The sequence below is a fragment of the Bubalus bubalis genome, chromosome 2 (genome assembly GCF_019923935.1).
Source record: "Bubalus bubalis isolate 160015118507 breed Murrah chromosome 2, NDDB_SH_1, whole genome shotgun sequence".
Taxonomy (NCBI): domain Eukaryota; kingdom Metazoa; phylum Chordata; class Mammalia; order Artiodactyla; family Bovidae; genus Bubalus; species Bubalus bubalis.
Window position 1 is genome coordinate 100,265,280 of NC_059158.1, and position 12,367 is coordinate 100,277,646.

Here is a 12,367-nt window from a genome sequence, read left to right on the forward strand (position 1 = left end):
TTAAAACTGCAAGTGGTACCAATCCAGCAAACTATTGATGGAGAGGTTTGGCCTTCCATAAAGTCGGAACAACATAAAAGTTTTCAATGGGGATTACTTGTTCAGACAAGTTACAAAGATTAGAAAAATACTCAGATTAATTATGAAATAGATAATATTCTCATCTTATGTAAAATAAATATCACGAACGTATATAGGGAGAAACAATACCAGTGATATTTAACTTAAAGCATTTTAAGCTTTTAACTTTAATATGCTGATATATGAAACAAACATTAAACAAAAAAAGCAGTAATACAAGTCAAAACCTAACCAAAGGCCTCTATCAACCCAAATTTTGAAATTTTCTATGCAAGTCAGACAAAACAAAAAAAAAAAAGGAAAATTAAACCCAGAAAGCAAAACCCAATCAAGTCTGTTCCAACACTGAAGTCAATATCCAAATCACATACAGAACCAAAAAGGGGAAAACACTCAGGTCTACAAATGGATAAGCAGTTCCGATACAATCCAGATCCCGACATTTTCCCACTCAGAAACAAATGCAGTGGAGCTTTTCCTAGGGAAAAAGGAAAAAAGCTCCCCAAATGATTTTTTTAAAGTGACATCTAGAAAGTGTGCCTCTTTCTGTCTCTTTCCCTGGCGCCTCATTGGAGGAAGGAGGGGGTTGTTTTTGTATTCTCCCCCACTGGAGCAAGACACAATCAGATGTTAGCTGGAGGACAGAAACCACTTTTGACAACAGCAAATAAAAATAAAAAGTGCCCTTCCTCCTCTGACAGGATGGGCACCCACCTCACACACCCCTCCCCACTCCAACCCCTCCTTCACCACCCCCCCAGCACCACCCCCTCCTCACCCCGGAGCTCCACTGCGTATGTGGTTTGGTGCTACTGTTGCCCCGGAGTTAAAGTCAGAGCCAGAGGAAGGCAATGAAGCCCCCACAGACACACTTACCTTTTCTGCCCCCCACTTTTGAGTGCCTTCCCTGGAGCTGTGGAGGATGACACAAAGGGTAATAAAGGGGGGGGGGGGGAGTGGAGGAGGAGGAGGAGGCGAAGGAGGAGGAGAGCTGGGGAAGTGGCTGCTCCTGGGTGTAGTGAGATGTCTCCAGCCAGGGCCAAGCAGCAGCAGCAGTAGCAGCAGCAGCAGCAACAGCAGAGAAGGGTCTGTGTTGCTAAGAGGCTTTTGGTCTCTTTCTCTCCTCTCACGGCCAACGAGGAGGAGGATGGAGGGGGCTCGGGAGAGAGGCTAGTGGAGGGGTGAGGGGGTAGGAGTCGTGGATGGGGGTTTTCGAAGAAGAAGAAACTCCTTCTCCTTCTCTCTCAGGCTCAATCCCCCTCTCAGGTCTCAGGGCTGGAGGGTGGGGGAAGGAACTCAGCCGCCTTCCCCCCACCCCCCTCAATTCAAGGTTGAAGTGGGGTAAAATTAGTGTCCTGTCCCTTTAAAAATAGAAATAAAAGGTGCCCCCCCTCTGCCACTGCCTCTCTCTTCATCATCAGCTGCTGCTGCTGCTGGGGTCTCTCTGCTTGGGGGGGGAGGGGGGTTCGGGTAGAAGAGACGGGAGGCACTCACTGCGCATGTCCCTCTCTGACGGGAGGCTGGTTGGTTGAAGGCAGGAGGAGGGGGAGGGGAGGAAATGAGATGGTTTCCCAGAAGGCTCCGAGGCGATCGCGACCCGGAAGACATTGTAGCAGGGGGTAGAGAGGCGGGGGCGGAGAGTAGGAGGAAGTCGCTACTCTTTAACACCCCCAGTCCCCTCCTCCCTCCTAAGGGAAAGTGGAGGAACGGAAGTGGGCGTGGACGGAGGCTAAAGGAGGTCACGTGTTTGGGCGGGAGAGGGGCGGGGTGGGGAGGCGGTGCCTGCGCGGGGCATGCCGGGAGTCTTGGTGAATTCGTTGGCAGCTGCAGGTGAAGCAGAGCAGAGAACGCTGCGAGAGGAACCTGTGAAGCGATTCCCACCGTCTCCGGAATCTCGCTCTGCCCTGGTAAGAGATAACTTTTCCATGAGAGGTAACATGGAGTGGACTAGCCTCAAAACGAAAGCCTTGGGCGCCTGTGGCGAAAAGCGAATCGAAAAGGAGAGGACGGAACGCTTTGGAGACTGGGAATGCGGGAAGGGGGGCAGGCTTGTCTAGGCCAGACAGGCCAGAATCTAGGCGGGCTCCTTCCGTCTCGTGGCTTCCCCCTGAGCCAGCCGGCAGCGGGTCCTGGACGAGCGTAGGGAGCGTAGATGAGCTCATGAACCTAAATCTGTGGCATGTGGTGACTGCACTCGGTGATGGTGAGAAATGTGATGGTCCAGGTGTAAGAGAGAAACGGGATCTCAGAACCCCCAGCAGATGACTCTGTTAACTGCTTCTCCACCTCCGAGTGGGGCACCTGTCCAGGGAGGGAAACAAGCTGTGTGAATTTTGACAACTTCTGTCATTGGATGTATTGTTTATATTGAGTGTTACTACCATCAGTCCTTATTTCGTTAACCTCACAGGAATTCTGGAGTGGCTTTGAGGAGGGAGCAAGCTGGCACTTGGTTCTTAAGTAGAATTTCCCTCCGTGTCTTGCGTGGTTTCCGCAACAAAATGCCTGTAGCATTTCTCAGAAGGGGGGTATGGAATTGTGTAATTCTTGATCTTGTGTCTTAGTTATCGTTGATAGAGAAGGGGACATCATCAGAGTTTTCCCTTTAGTGTAGATGCGAGATTTTTAAAAGGATGTTTTTAGTTTTTTTGGTTACTAGCCTCAGATTTAGAGCCGTTGGTTTCTCAAATGCTGCTGTTTTTGCTGGAAGTAATGTTTCCCTCATGTTAATTCAGAGTGTTTAAAAAAGACGGGTTTTCATTAATAACTGTTTTTAGTAAAATACCACCGTTTCTTTCTCACATTCTGTCCATAAAATCATAACTAAAACCATTTCAGTCTTTCAGTTATAATTTTTTTGTAAACGTGCATTGAAAGACTATCACTTATGTATGTATTTTTTAAAACCAAGACTCTGAAATTCCTCATGTTTCTTGTGTTTGTATTACTTAATTCTGTAGTGATTTCTTTTAGGGTATGCTATCAGTTAAAGTTACTGCTTATTCTTCTTGTATGTTTTGACACTGAATTTTGTTTATGCACCACTGACTAGTGCTTTTACCACTTTCTGTGTGTGCAGTAATCCTGTCAAATGGAATAAAAACTGGACTCTGGTGCCTTAAATTTTGTTTCTATTGAAACCAAATATATGACACTTTAGAACAAAAAAACTATAACAGAGCCATAAAAGTGCCATAGATAACAAACTTTAAATCGTTTTTTTGTGGCAAAATACTAAATGTGCAAAAGAGTGTACAAATCATAGTTATAAAATATAATGATTAGTAAACAGAATGTGGAAGAATGGACAAGCCACAGATATACAGTATAATGAATAATTGTGAACACAGTATTCTGTATCGAAATGAAGAATTAGAACATTGCTGTCCCCTTCACTTTTATTTCAAGTATTTTTTAACCACCTTTGTCAGCATTTCTAAACAATATACATTGGTTTTGCCTTTTTTTTTTTTTTTAATATCCTGTATGTAACTGAATTACATGTTATGTATCATTTTCAGTCAGTCCTGTTAGCTCTAGTTCATGTATTTTCATTGCTGATAGTAATGTTTATAAGTAAGTATAGTGTAGTAAGTCATTTTGTGAACGTACACAATTTAACTAGTCTAGTATTATGGACATTTAGATTGTGGCTAGTTTTTAGTGCTTAGAAATAGTACAACTCTGTGTAATCTTACACATGCATTTTATATACATAGCGTGCATTTCTGCAGAATGTAGACTATGCCAAACTTTTTAAAGTGAATATATCAATTTATACTCCCACCAACAATGTATGATAGATCCTTTTTTCTACAGTTTTGAAAACAGTTGGTAGTTTTTGTTTTTGCCAATCTGATGAAAGTAGCTTTATGTTATTATTTTAATTTGCAGTTCCTGATTGTTAATGGGGTTGAGCAGTTTTTCTAAAATTTATTGGCTATTTGAGAGTTTAATGTTGTGAGGCCTTATGTTCCTGAAATTATCTTTACTGTACTCTGTTAGTTTGACTGGGTGTAGAATTCTAAATTGGTAATGTTTCTCTTCAGATTTGAGGAGAAATTCTTAGTGTTTGATAAAAATTTGACTCCTTTCTTGTTTTTAATGTTGCATTTCACTTTCTTCTCCCTTATGGAAGCTTCTGAAGCCTTTTTGTTTGAAGCTTATAGATTCTTCTCTTTGTTTTATACAATGTTCTGAAACATCACAGTAATGTGAGATAATTTATGAGTCCATAGAAATTTATATGCATTTCATGATAGGTTCTTTCAGCCTAGCAACCTGTATCCCTCAGCTCTAAAGTTTCTGATTCATTTTCTGTAATTTCCTTACCTCAGTGTTTCTTATACCTGCAATTAGGCATTATACTGCTGGACCTATTTCTTTTCTCCCATTTTTCATATTTTTCCAGTTTTTTGCTTTACGCTTTCTGGGAAATGTACTTGATTTTTCAAACCTTGGGACTTTCATTTCTCCTACTGTTTTTTTGATTTTCAGGACCATTTTTTGATCTTTGCATTTTTTTTCCCCCACGGGATTTCTAGTATTTTTTCCTCTTTATGGATTTAAAGTTTTGTTTTGATGTTTATTTCTCCCCCTGCACTCTGTGTTTTCTAAGTTATTCTTTGTGTTGGTGTATTTTAGTCTCACTTTAGAGGCTTTCCTTGGCTCTGTTGTGATCCTTGATTGTGTTCAAATTTTTGTAAGGAACGTTGGAAATCTATTTCATGCCTCTCTTAACTTAGCTAAGGTTTGCTAGCTGTTGATGGTTCTCACTGTGGAAAGATTTGGCTGGGATAAATTTGGGAGGGAAACCCAAATATCAATTTCCTTAAAATTTCTTTAGGTATTTGGAATTTTTTTTCTCTTGGGCTAGTAAGAGTCCAACAAGAAGGATTGTTTAATTTTCTGCCTCAGAGTCAGTGTTTCTTAGCTGTTTCAATATGATCTCCCCAAGACATTTGTCAAGTGTCTCAGAGACACATTTGGTTATCAGAAATGGGTTGCTACTGAATATCACTGGATAGATGCTGCAAGTGCTATAGACCATCCTACAATGCATAGGGCAGCCACTCACAACGGGGAAATTACCCAGTTCTAAAGGTCAGTATTGCCTCTTGCTCCTGGTGTAAGGTATCAAGGTATAAGCCTGATTTCCAATGCTCTGAGAACCAGGTGAAAACAGAGCTCAGGAATCTCAACATTCTTTTTTTTTTTTTTTTAATTCTTTGATACTCTCACCCTCTACTGTGCCTGCTGTCTCTTAGTGTAGGATCCTTCTGTATTATCCTTTCTGGAACCACTTGTCTTCTGATGGAGTGGAGTAAGGGGTTCTGCTTAATTTTGACCATTTTAGCACTGCAGGCCTTTTGGAGATGGTTTTGCCAATGAATTTTAACCCAAACTAAAACACTGGCTATATTATGTGTTTATCTTTTTTGAACAGGATTGGTTGATGAGTCTAGATAGCTTTGTACATTGTAATAATGCTTTAATGGGAAAATAAGATACGAGTTGAACATTATGAACTAGGAGGTGGATGAAACCTGGTATAGATAGTTGGTTTCCCTGGTAAAGAATGTAAAGATGGTAAAGAATCTGCTTACAGTACAGGAGACCCAGGTTCAATCCCTAGATCGGGAAGATCCCCTGAAGAAGTGAATGGCTACCTGGAGGACTACAGTCCATGGGATTGCAGAGTCAGACACGAGTAAGCAGCTAACACTTTCACTCTCACATTCCCCATTCTTTTACTTCAATTTGTTTCCCCTTTTCACTCCTAGTGTGGCTTAGATAGTTATCTTCACATAAGCATGTGTTGAGATTGCTAGTTTTTCTAATATTTTCCCCTTAATCTCACATAGTTCTCTTTCTCCCTCTTCACCTGCAATAAAGTCTTTGTCTTTTGTATTTTATACTGCTTCTTTGATTCATAATAGAATTGAGATTACTATGACGTATGAAGGTTGAAGTCAGATTTGGCAAGATTAAAATTCTAAGTGTGTTAGTTTTCTTTGGACACACTCATACACATTTTCAGTTTTCCTTAATCTTTCCACAGTGTATAAAAATAAACACTTTTTATATGGATGACCCAGAAATGTCAACTTATACTACTTTCTTAAAATAATCACTTCTCCTAATAGTTCCATATATATCTACATCAACTTACTTTATAATGAGTATCTAAAATATTTTCTCTAAAACCTGTTGGTTTGTATTATGTCCAGGTGTGTTATAGCACCACTTTGATGCAATGTCTGATGGCATAATGTATTTAAAAAATTATGTTGAAATAATTTTATGTGACATACTTTTTAAAAGTTAAAATTTTGTTGTTACAGTTACTACTGATTACTTTGTATTCTCAAATCATAAGATACATTACTTAAGTAAGCAACATGATTATTTTTAAAGTTCCCCAAAATTAATATACATTCAGTGTAAAAGTAAAAAATGAAATTCACCTATAATCTCTACACTCATTAAATAATTCTGTTAAGATGTTGATATATGTTATTTCAATATTTTTTTACCTGTTTCTGTACATTTATTAACAAAACTGGATTATAGAGTTTTGTTGTATACTTTTAAAAGAAATAACATTTAGCTAGCATCTTTCCATTGTATTACATACTTGTATAAAATAATATGATCCTTATTTGCTTTATATTACAGAAATCTGCCAGCCTCTGGGAGCTGTGTTCCTGTATAATGCCTTGATCAGTGTTACTTCTCTTTAAAATAAAATATTAAAAAATTTCACTTTTCCTATATAAATGCTTTTCCAGCATCTGATTTTTAAAAACAACAACAAACAGATGAATTAATCTTAAAGTAGCTTTAAAGTAGCTAGCATTTCCCTTGAATTAGCGTTCATTGTTTTGCAGATATTCCTGTAGGGTAACAATCTGCTAAAGCAGATTTTGCCTGTACATTTTTTTTTTCTTCATTTTATAGATTATCTGTCTTACTGACTTAGACTGCCTTTGTGCTTACATTTCATTTTCACAAATCTTTTGTAAGATTTTATTCCCACCTGGTGTTTTCACAAATTTTGACTTTGAGTGTGCCTTTTTTCTTTGAAATTTTTTAACGAAAAGGGGTTTTTGATTTGTTTTCCAGAAAAACTGAGTATAGACAACAGTAAATTGCTATATAGCCACACTCAACCAGCTCATCTTACTATAACCTAGTTTCCTTTATTATTAATATCTTACCTTAGTGTGGTACATTTGTTGCAATTGATGAACCAGTATTGATACATTATTATTAATCAAAGTTTATAGCTTACATTAAGGTTCCCTCTTTGAATTTAACATTATGGTTTCTGACAAATGTGTAATGACAAATATCTGCCCTGATGGTATACAGAATAGTTTAACGTCTCTAAAAGTCCCTTGTGTTCTGTTCTCCCATTCATGCCTTGAACTCTTGGCAACTAATGATTTTTTCATGATCTCTCTAGTTTTGCTTTTTCCAAATTGTCATACAGTTGGAATCATACAGTGTCTACCCTTTTCAGGTTGGCTTTTTCCCTTAGCAATATGCCTCCCAAGTCTTGTCCATTTCTTTTCATGACTTGATAGCTCAGTTCATTTTAGCACTGAATATTTCATCTGATGGATGTATCACAGTTTGTTTATCCATATACCCACTGAAGGACATCTTGGTCTTCCAGATTTTGGCATTTATGACAGAAGTGGTCATAAACATTCAGATGCAGGTCTTTGTGTGGACAAAAGTCTTCAATTCACCTGGGTAAAATACCAACGTTCCTGATTGTTAGATTATGTGATGAGTACATTTAGTTTTGTAAGAAGCTGCCAAACTGCCTACCAAAGTGAGTGTACCTACCATTTTGCACTCCAGTCAGCAGTAAATCAGAATTCTAATTACTTCATGTCATCCTAGCATTGGAGAAGGCAATGGCACCCCACTCCAGTACTCTTGCCTGTAAAATCCCATGGACGGAGGAGCCTGGTAGGCTGCAGACCATGGGGTCGCTAAGAGTCAGAAACAACTGAGTGATTTCACTTTCACTTTTCACTTTCACACATTGGAGAAGGAAATGGCAGCCCACTCCAGTGTTCTTGCTTGGAGAATCCCAGGGATGGGGGAGCCTGGTGGGCTGCCGTCTTTGGGGTCGCACAGAGTCGGACACGATTGAAGCGACTTAGCAGCAGCAGCAGCAGCATCCTAGCATTTGATCCAAACAATCCATTGTTTTGGATTTAGTCACTTTATTTATTGGCTGTGCTTTCTCTAATTGTGGCATGCAGGTACTACTTTTCATGGTGGTGTGTGGACTTCTCATTGCAGTGGCTTCTATTGTGGATCACAGGCTCTAGGCGTGTGGACTCGAGGGCACCTGAGCTTTAGTAGTTGCAGCACACAGGCTCAGTAGTTGTGGGCCACAAGTCTAGTTGCTCCAAGACATGTGGAATTTTCCCAGACCAGGGATCAAACAGTGTCCTCAACATTAGCAGGCAGATTTTTATCCACTTCACCAACAGAAAGTTCTGGATTTAATCATTCTAACAAGTATAGATTGTTGTTTTGATCCCCAGTGATAAATGATATTTCTAGAAATATACCCAGGAGTTATATCTCTGGATCGTATAGTAACTTTATTTTTACTTTTTAAGGACCCTACATACTGTTCTCCATACTAGCTGTGGAACTTACATTCCCACAAACAATGTAAGGGGGTTCCATTTTCTACACACCTACATCTACAATGAACACTTGAATTAGCATTCATTGTTTTGCAGATATTCCTGTAGGGTAACAATCTGCTAAAGCAGATTTTGCCTGTACATTTTTTTTTCTTCATTTTATAGATTATCTGTCTTACTGACTTAGACTGCCATTTCCAACATTTAGTGCTTGTAAACTGTTGTTGATAGCCATTCTGACCTATGTGAGGTGATAACTCATTTTCCGTCACTCAGGTGTGTCTAACTCTGCAACCCCATGGACTGCAGCATGCCAGGATTCCGAGTCCTTTACCATCTCCGGAACTCATGTCCATTGAGTTGGTGATGCCATCCATCATCATCTCATGCTCTGTTGTCTTCTTCTCCTGCCTTCAGTCTTTCCCAACATCAGGATCTTTTCCAGTGAGTCAGCTCTTCGCATCAGGTGGCCAAATATTGGAGCTTCAGGATCAGTTCTTCCAGTGAATAATAAGGGTTGATTTTCTTTAGGATTGATTGGTTTGATCTCTTTGCTATTCAAGGGAGTCTCCTCCGCACCACAGTTCGAGGGCATCAGTTCTTCCGTGTTCCACCTTTTTTATTGTCCAGCTCTCACATCTGTACATGACTACTGGAAAAACTTTAACTTTGATGGTATGGACCTTTGTCAGCAACATAATGTCTCTGCTTTTTAATATGCTGTCTAGGGTTGTCATTGCCTTTCTTCCAAGGAGCAAGTGTCTTTTAATTTCATGGCTGCAGTCACCGTCCTCAGTGATTTTGGAGCCAGAGGAAAAAAAAATCTTTCACTGTTTCCATTGTTTCTCCATTTATTTGCCATAAAGTGATGGGACCTGATGCCATGATCTTCATTTTTTGAATGTTGAGTTTTAAGCCAGCTTTTTCACTCTCCTCTTTCACCTTCATCAAGAGGCTCTTTAATTCCTCTTCACTTTCTGCCATAAAGATGGTGTCATCTGCATATCTGAGGTTACTGCTGTTTCTCCCCATAGTCTTGATTCCAGCTTGTGCTTCATCCAGCCAGGCATTTCACATGATGTACTCTGCATAGAAGTTACATAAGCAGAGTGACAATGTAAAGCTGGGACGTACTTCTTTCTCAGTTTGGAACCAGTCTGTTGTTATTCCACATCTGGTTCTAACTGTTGATATTTGACCTACATGCAGGTTTCTCAGGAGGCAGGTCAGGTGGTCTGTTTTTCCCATCTCTTGAAGAATTTTCCACAGTTTGTTGTGATCTACACATTCAAAGGCTTTAGCATAGTCAATGAAGCAGAAGTAGATGTTTTTCTAGAATTCTGTAGCTTTTTCTATGATCCAATGAATGTTGGCATTTTGATCTCTAGTTCTTCTACCTTTTCGAAATCCAGCTTGTACATCTGGAAGTTCTCATTCACATAGTATTAAAACCTAGCTTAAAGGAGTATTAGCATTAGTTTGCTAGCATGTGAAATTAGTGCACTTGAGCTGTAATTTGAACATTCTTTTAACATTGACCTTCTTTGGGATTGGAATGAAAACTGACATTTTCCAGTCCTGTGGCCACTGCTGAGTTTTCCAAATTTGCTGGTATAATGACTGCTTTACCAACCTCATCTTTTAGGATTTGAAATAGCTCAACCATCACCTCCATTAGCTTTGTTCATAGTTATGCTTCCTAAGGCCCACTTGAACTTCACACTCCAGGATGTCTGGCTCTAGGTGAGTGATCACACCATTGTGGTTATCTGGGTCATTAAGATCTTTTTTGTATAGTTCTTCTGTGTATTCTTGCCACCTCTTCTTAATATCTTCTGCTTCTGTTAGGTCCATACTGTTTCTGTCCTTTATTGTGCCTATCTCTGCATAAAGTGATAGCTCATAAACTGTAGTTTTGAATTTTATTTCTCTAACAGTTGACTGGGTTGAGCATTTTTTCATGTGCCTGTTGGCGATCTGTGTACCTATTTTGAAGAAACGTCTGTTTAGGTCTTTTGCCTATTTTTTGACTGGGATTGTGTTTGTTTGTTTGTTGGTTTTGTGCTATATATTTTGGAAGTTAATCCATTGTCAGTTCCAGCATTTGCAAATACATTTTTCTAGTCTGCTTGTCATTTCATTTTGTTTATGGTTTCCTTTGATGTGCAAAAGCTTTTAAGTTTAATTAGGTATCTTTTTTTTTTTTTTTGCTCTTATTTCCATTGCTCTGAAAGTGAAAGTGAAGTTCCTCAGTTGTGTCTGTGTCTCTTCAAGACCCCATGGACTGTAGCCTACCAAGCTCCTCCGTCCATGGGATTTTCCAGGCAAGAGTGCTGGAGTGGGTTGCCGTTTCCTTCTCCAGGGAATCATCCCAATCCAGGGATTGAACCCAGGTCTCCCACATTGTAGGCAGATGCTTTACTGTCTGAGCCACCAGGGAAGTCCGTTACTCTAGGAGATCCAAAAAATATTGTTGCTAATTTTATGTCAAAGAGTGTTCTGCCTATGTTTTCCTCTTTAACCCATTTTGAACTTATTTTGTGTATAATTTTAGAGAATGTTCTAATTTAATTCTTCTGCATGTAGCTGTCCAGCTTTCCCAATTCCAATTGCTGAAGAGACTTTCTCCAGTATATATTCTTGCCTCCTTTATCATAGATTAATTCAGCATGCTAATTGACCAGAGGTTTGGGCATTTATTTCTGGACTTTCTATCCTGTTCCATTTACCTGTGTGTCTCTCTTTGTGCTAGTGCAGTACTGTTTTCACTACCGTATTTTTATAACATAGTCTGTAGTCAAGGAGCACGATTCCTCTAAGTATTCTTTCTCAAGATTGTTTTGACTCTTTAGGGTCTTTTATGTTTCCATGCGATGCTTAAAATTGTTTATTCTAGTTCTGTGACAAATGCTTTGGTAATTTAATAGGGATTGAATTGAATCTGTAAAATGCCTTGGGTAGTATGGTCATTTTAACAGTATTGATTCTTCCAATTCAAGAACATGGTATATCTTTCCATCTTTGTGGGTCATCTTTAGTTTATTTCATCAGAGTCTTATAGTTTTTGTAGTACAAGTCTTTTGCCTCTTTAGTTAGGTTTATTCCCAGGTATTTTATTGTTTTTGATGTGATGGGAAATGGAAATGTTTCCATTTTATTGGCGTAAAATTGCTTGTAGTAGTAGTCTCTTATGATCTTTTATATTTTTGTTGTGTTAGTTGTAACTTCTCTGTTTTCATTCCTGACTTTATTAATTTGGGTCTGCTTTTTCTTGATGAGTCTGGCTAAAAGTTTATTTTATCTTCTCAAAGAACCACCTTTTAGTTTTCTTTTTTAAATTAATTTATTTATTAGAGGATCATTACATTATTGTGATGGTGTTTGTCATACGTCAACATGAATCAGCATTAGGTCTATATATGTCCTCACCCTCTTGAAACCCCCTCCTACCTCCTTTTCCATCCCACCCCTCTAGCTTGTCACAGAGCATTGGTTTTGTGATCCCAGCATCATACACTGAACTCCCATTAGTTGTCTGTTTTACATATGTATATGTTTTAATGTTATTCTCTCAAATCATCCCACTCACTCATTCCCCCAACTGTGTC

The 12,367-nt window shown here is 39.1% G+C and overlaps 1 protein-coding gene and 1 non-coding gene across 3 annotated transcripts in view; one reads left to right on the plus strand and one right to left on the minus strand.

Annotated features, from left to right (window-relative positions):
• The window catches only part of LOC102414856, a 221,236-nt gene extending 219,667 nt beyond the window's left edge, over positions 1–1,569 (minus strand). Inside the window, exon 1 of the transcript XR_006640542.1 lies at positions 958–1,569. This is a non-coding gene — a transcript (uncharacterized LOC102414856). The remainder of the gene's footprint in view (positions 1–957) is intronic.
• Positions 1,570–1,843: 274 nt separating this feature from the next.
• ORC4 (origin recognition complex subunit 4) overlaps positions 1,844–12,367 on the plus strand; it is an 88,564-nt gene continuing 78,040 nt past the window's right edge. For both annotated transcript variants that reach the window (XM_025261710.3, XM_025261720.3), the window contains exon 1: positions 1,844–1,988. The gene's annotated coding sequence lies outside the window, so the exon portion shown is untranslated. The remainder of the gene's footprint in view (positions 1,989–12,367) is intronic.